Source organism: Pelobates fuscus, chromosome 10 (genome assembly GCF_036172605.1).
Source record: "Pelobates fuscus isolate aPelFus1 chromosome 10, aPelFus1.pri, whole genome shotgun sequence".
NCBI lineage: Eukaryota > Metazoa > Chordata > Amphibia > Anura > Pelobatidae > Pelobates > Pelobates fuscus.
Window position 1 is genome coordinate 67200863 of NC_086326.1, and position 6222 is coordinate 67207084.

At 38.9% G+C, this 6222-nt stretch overlaps 1 protein-coding gene across 1 annotated transcript in view; it reads right to left on the minus strand.

The window, feature by feature from the left end:
* SLC16A12 (solute carrier family 16 member 12) overlaps nt 1–5878 on the minus strand; it is an 88657-nt gene extending 82779 nt beyond the window's left edge. The window contains exon 1 of the mRNA XM_063435104.1: nt 5726–5878. The gene's annotated coding sequence lies outside the window, so the exon portion shown is untranslated. The remainder of the gene's footprint in view (nt 1–5725) is intronic.
* Nucleotides 5879–6222: the final 344 nt, after the last annotated feature.

The window sequence follows — 6222 nt, forward strand, 5'->3', positions numbered from 1 at the left end:
TCATAAACAAGACTGGATGCCTTCTTTGGTGTGCAAGAACATACCATCCCTAACGTAAACAACACACTATAGAAGTTCATATTTTCTTTAAAATAACATCTGTGATCAGTTAAACTGATTTGACTATAATCTACACTTAATGCGTAAAATTTAGTAGGGGACTTTATACATGTGTAGTAGGGTCTACATAATTGGGATCGAAATAAGTGTACAACTCAGTCACATTAAAGCCGTGTCCTTAATATAGGTCAATGAATTGAGTAGGTGTTGAAATACCGGAAGATCAACATGTTTAAGCTAAAGATAGCATATGTATAAATAAACAGACTACACTAAATCAACAAATTAGAAAAGCTTTAAGTTTACTGTATAAATGCTCTATGCCAGTGGCTTTTTAAATGTTGCAGCAAGCATTTTAAATAGATTGTTTTTAAAGATGCCTATAGTAATGGGCACAAGATGACAGTGTGTGAATTTTATACAATGTGTCAGGGCCCAGGGGCCTTCCAAGTTGGCATCAAGGAGAAAACTTTATACCAGGGCATGCTCTGTGTCTTGGGGGTACGGCTGGTACACTGAGCTCTCAAGCTCACTAATGCATTCTGGTCACCAGGGATCTCCCTGGTGTGGCTGAGCTGTCTCACACTCTTTGTACAGCAGAGCTGAGAGGTAGTGATGTCATGTCACTGTGGTTATCATGTCAACACTCTGACTCAGCACAATGTGGAGGCTCCCGATAAGATCTTGTATCCAGAAGAGGTGCAAGCTGGGTCCTCACAGTAGCACTGGAAAGTTCAAAAGAAGCCCAGGCACACCCAGCAGTTTCCTCAGGTCAGTGGCGGATACAGGGGAGGGTGGTAAGGGAGAGTTGACGAGGGCAATTGTTTGGACCATTTTTTTCCTAAGGGCTTGCACAGACACACACACATTCACTGACAGACACAAACACTAACACACACTCACAGATATATATTGACAGACAAACACACTCACTAACAGACATACACTGGCAGACACACACACATTTACTGACAGACACACACACACATTCCATGACAAACATACACTGGCAGATACACATTCACTGACACACACACACACACACACACCCTGATACTGACAGACTCACAGTCACAAACATTGCCTCACACACTCATAAATTGTTATTTATTATTTGTATTTTATTAAAATCTACCCAGCCTCTCTACCTTTGGGAGAGCTGGAGTGGATTCTTTCCCTGGGGTCCAGTGGGGCTGCTGGGCTGGCTGCTGCTGGTGCTGTCTCATGGGATCTGTCCTTTGCTGGCTGGAGGCTGCTGGGCTCCTGTGCTGCAGGGTGGATGGGCGGTCGGTCAATGCAGGCAGTGAGGATGCTCTAATCTTCCTGTTCACCTCCCTTGCGCGCCGCTTAGTGATGCTGCGAGAAAGACTGACGCCACCCCCTGAAAGTGCCGTCCAAGGCAAATGCCTTGTAAGTCTTGCACCAAATACAGCCCTGGTTCCACTTATATTGTACATGTTGCCACATTGCCCTGACATTACACATACCATGTCACTCCCACTTTGCAGCCATGTTGCCTCTTTGAACACACACATACATACACTGATACATGCGCACACATACACACTCTGATACATGAACACCAACAGTCCAGGTTTTGTCAGTATCTCCACTGGAATAAAACAGGGAAATACATAAATGCTGGTGGTCCATGAGGACTGGGTTGGGGACCACTGATTTAAATACTGCACATGCACCTCCTGATCTAAAAGTAAATGTGATTCATCAAACCAGGCAACCTTCTTCCATTGTTCCATGGTCCAGTTCTGACATTTATGTCGACATTGAAGGCTCTTTCGGCGGTGGACAGGGGTCATCATGGGCACTCTGACCGGTGTGCAGCTACTCAGCCCCACATGCAGCAAATTGTGATGCACTGTGTGTTCTGACACCTTTTTATCATGGCATTATGTTTTTTAGGAATTTGAGCAACACTAGCTCCTCTGTGTAATTGGACCAGACGGGCTTTTCCTTTGGTCCCCAAGGCATCAATGAGACTTGGGCACCCATGATCCTGACGCCTGGTTGTCCTTCCTTAAATCACTTGTGGTAGGTACTAACCAGTACATACCAGGAACAACCCACAACACTTGCCGTTTTGGAGATGCTCTTACCCAGTCATCTAGCTCTTGTAAAAGTAATTCTGATATTTTCACTTGCCAATTTTTCCTGCTTCCAACATATGAAAGTCAAGAACTGATGCCTACTGTAAATCCGCCTCCCACAATGACCCCTGTTTCCTTGGTCATCAATGGGAGGCTACTAAGCAGATTTGCACCTCCAGGTGGTGTAGATCACTCTGACTGCCCCCTTCCGAAGGAGCAGTCTGTACTGACAGCGAGCCCAGAGCTGGACATTGGTGGGGTTCAGCAGATTTGGCAAAATCATTAGCAATAAATACATTTAGTTTGCAATAGTTAACATTATGTATACATGATAGAAGGAGTTGGGAGCATAACCTGGCAATCGTTTATACATGATTGGCAGCATTAAGGGGTTAAACATAGAATTTTAGTGAATGTAATTTTGAATTCTACATTTTAGGTTAAACTAGCCATGTTGGGATTATAGCCCAGTGTGAATCTTTCCTTTTCAGAACTTTTGCTTAAAGGGGCACTATAGCCACTAAAACTATTTTAGTTTAATGAAGAGTTTTGTTGTATACGTCATGCCCTTGCTGTGTCACTGCTCAATTCTCTGCTATTGAGGAGTTAAATCACTTTGTTTATACAGCCATAATCATACCTTCCTGCATGTAAGCTACACAGCCTTCCTAAACACGTCCTTAAAAGGAACAAAAATATTTTAGTTTCCTGTATTGCACAGTCTGTTTAATCCAGAAATTTGTATGTCTTGTTCTGTTAACAGCCTCCTAGACCATACAGGAACTTCCTCTGTGTAATTAAAGTTATTTTTACAGAGAAGGATATAAAAACTACTAAAGCAAGTTAAGGTTTGATTGAAAATTAATACATTTTTTTATTCTAGCTGTGTGAGTCACAGCCAGGTGAGGTGTGGCTAGGGCTGCATAAACAAACAAAAATGATTTAACTTGTAAAAGGCAGAAAATTATGTGGTTAGACTGCGGGGTATGATCTATACAACAAAACTGCTTCATTAAGCTTGTTTAGATGAGTGTAAATATATATACATTTTTTCAATTCCCTACAATACATTATAAAAAGAAGGAATCCCTAATCGATCAGCAATCACATGTAATTGGTTTCCATGGTGACTGCTTCACTTTCAGAACTTTGTTTCAGAATGACTTATTAGGTATAGAATTGATTTTGTATGGTTAATATATATATATGGATAATATGTAAATTTTATGTGGCTTGGACATCAAAGCAAAAACCTTAGTCAACACATAATTAACAACTTGTATGATGTGCATTAACACTATTCTATAATATATGTGAATTTTCTAAAGTTACTTTGCAAATTTCAAGTCAGAAAAAAAGGTTGAACTCAAGGATGTAAGCAGTACACGAAGTTTCTTAGGCAGTACACATGTACAGACATGAAACGGCTTATTATAGATCTGGCATCTCCGCAAACAAATACCCTCTCCACTGTAGGAATTACATAACTTCCCCCATATATTAAATGCTGCATACCATTCTGAACTTTTGGAGGCCACAAACTGAAACACAAAGCATTTAAAGAGAACTTGAAGTGTGTAATTTATAATTTGAAATCCCATTCATATGCTGAAACCATGGAGTAATTTATTATAGAATCCTATAGAATGTAAGCTCGTTTGAGCAGGGTCCTCTCCAACCTATCGTGCCTGTAAGTTTTTTGTAATTGTCCTATTTATAGTTAAATCCCCTCTCAGAATATTGTAAAGCGCTACGGAATCTGTTGGCGCTATATAAATGGTAATAATAATAATAATAATTACAGTAAATAACCTTATCCCGTATTACTTTCCTACAAGAACATTCACAAACCTCTGCTACAAGTCTAATAAAATTAAAATACATTTCTAGAGAGTTTTAGTACAAGACATTAACACCTTAGAGCAAGAGTAAAGGGCTGTGTTTTAGTAAAATAAAATAATTTCACGGCCAAGCAAGCAATTGGTGTAAAATATAATTAGCATTTTTTCAGTCAAAACATGTATGGGTGCACCATGTCAAAAGACAGGATCTTAGGTTTTTACAAACTAGATATCTCATGATGCTTCGACATCATTAAAGCTAACAAAACTTTATATAACTTTATAAAATATGTAGTACCACAACAGCTGGATATATTCATTGTGATCACTCCTGCTCTAACCACTATCCAAATTATCCAAGTGTGGAGATGTAACATTGGGCAATTCTTAATAATAATAAATAATAATAAACAAATGTGTATTTTAAATAGAATGGCATATTTGGATTTCTCGAATCCAGTGGTTCCCAAGCCAGGCATCAAAGACACTCTAACAGTCAAATATTTAGGATTTAGATTCTGTTACTATGGGGATACTGACAAAGCCTGACCCATTGCCATGCCTTGAGGACTGGGCTGGGACCACTGCTTAGTCTACAGGTATGGCTTAGGTAGATATCAGAGACTGGAGACTGATTGAATTAATTCATTTTACATATATAACTATATAGTCATGCGGGGCCGAAAAAGTGAGACTGTACAATAAAATTATAGTATGTTTCATATCACACACCTTAACACTACATAAGACATTATATAAAATATCATGGTACAACATATTAAACTAGACTTGTCATATCACAGAAACAGCATAAAACACATTACAGTATAACAGCACACAACATCACATCACAAGTCACACATCAGATAAAACAGCATATAACACATCACAAAAAACACGACATAAAATAACACAATTAAACACTACACATCAAAGACTACCACATAAAACATCACACCACAAGACCCAACTCATAAACAGTACAAAACACACCACAATATATAATAGCTTGTCACATGAAATAGCACATGACATCACAAAGCATAAAACATCAAATTATCAAGTGATCACTGTATTATAACTGCACACACAGCCTTAGAGTATCAATTAATCTAGAAAACAAAAGTCTTATGATGATCAATTTACTCTGAATTCTTAATGACTCATAAAGTGCTCACTCACATTTTCTAACATATGGACTTTACAAGATATGTTCAATACACCTGCAGCGCCAGCAGGGCTAGAACATCGGGGGTGGGAGGGAGCTGACTAACGGAGTTTTAAAGCCTAATGCTTCAAGTTACACTTTCTCTCATAATGAAAAAACAAAACAAAAATGTGGCGCCTGGAAAAAAAATAAAAATCAGTCCACATTATTGAAGTGCAATAAATTACATATAAGCGACACTGGCATCTATTACCTTCACTTAGATGCTATTTCTAAAAATGTATATATTTGTTAATTCTAAAAACTGGGGAAAACAATTATATGAAGCAAAGTTATACCTAAAATAAACAATATTCGTTAGATCCGTTTACACTGATTATCTGCTGTCTGTGTATAAAATAATATGTTATTATCTCAGAATGTTAACATGAATAAAAAATGACTTGTCAGCAAAGTTTGCAATGATAAGTCCCGGTTTGCACATTCAGACATGCAGATTAAAGGAATTCCTACCATAATTGCTGTGGATTAAACACCACAGATCTGCTTACCACAGAGTGTGTGTTTCTCAGGCAGCAAGTTCTGCTGAACGTCTAGCTCCAATGTGAGGTTATTTTATTCCACACTGATCCAGAGGAAGTCTGCATGGCCACATCGTGTGTCTCAGCTGATGCTTTGTCACTGTTTGTTCTCTTCAGATGTCTCTGCATTCTGATGTTAAGTAGTTTAGCCCAGCCCATATACTGACAAAACTCCCAGTGAAGACTCCCAGCCCATAAGCCACTTAGGTCAGATTACATGTTTGTGTTTTTTACTTTGCCTTCTAACATTGCCCCCCCCCCCCCCCCCCCCATTTCTTTCTCAGTACAAACAAATTGCTCAGCATTTCCCAATGTAGAATTAACATATTCTCACTCTGACAGAGTAAGACAGACAGCTAAATACAGCATGCAGGTTACATACTGCAACATTGTATGGCCATTATACAGTAACATTTTTCTGAGATATATACTTTAAGAAAAGTGAGGGGGGGGGGGGGGTTTGGGGG